Raw genomic sequence first — 876 nt, forward strand, 5'->3', positions numbered from 1 at the left:
AGAGAGGTCAATATGGCTGAGAGTCTCGAATCAGAGCTGGAGGACATCTTTAAAGATGTTCAGCCTGATCTGGAGGAATCAGAGAGAATAGTAGAACCTCTGAAAATCCCTCAGGAATAGGAGAAACCTCCTAAATCCGAGCTCAAACCATTACCACCATCCCTAAAATATGCATTCCTGGGAGAAGGTGATACCTTTCCTGTAATCATAAGCTCTGCCTTAGAGCCACAGGAAGAGGAAGCACTAATTCAAGTGCTAAGGACACACAAGACAGCTCTTGGGTGGTCCATTAGTGATCTTAAGGGCATTAGCCCAGCCAGATGCATGCACAAGATCCTATTGGAGGGTGACGCCAAGCCAGTGGTTCAACCACAAAGGCGGCTGAATCCAGCCATGAAGGAAGTGGTGCAGAAGGAGGTCACTAAATTACTAGAGGCTGGGATTATTTATCCTATTTCTGACAGCCACTTGGGTGAGCCCTGTCCAAGTTGTCCCTAAGAAAGGTGGCATGACAGTGGTTCACAATGAAAAAAATGAACTGGTTCCTACAAGAACAGTTACAGGGTGGTGTATGTGTATTGATTATAGAAGGCTCAATACAGCCACCAGAAAAGATCATTTTCCTTTACCATTCATAGACCAGATGCTAGAAAAACTAGCAGGTCATGAATACTACTGCTTCCTGGATGGATATTCAGGTTATAATCAAATTGTAGTAGATCCAAAAGATCAAGAGAAAACAGCATTCACATGTCTATCTAGAGTATTTGCATACAGAAGGATGCCATTTGGCCTGTGCAATGCACCTGCAACCTTTCAGAGGTGCATGCTCTCAATTTTCTCTGATATGGTGGAAAAATTTCTGGAAGTCTTCAT

This window comes from Arachis duranensis, chromosome 9 (assembly GCF_000817695.3).
Source record: "Arachis duranensis cultivar V14167 chromosome 9, aradu.V14167.gnm2.J7QH, whole genome shotgun sequence".
NCBI lineage: Eukaryota > Viridiplantae > Streptophyta > Magnoliopsida > Fabales > Fabaceae > Arachis > Arachis duranensis.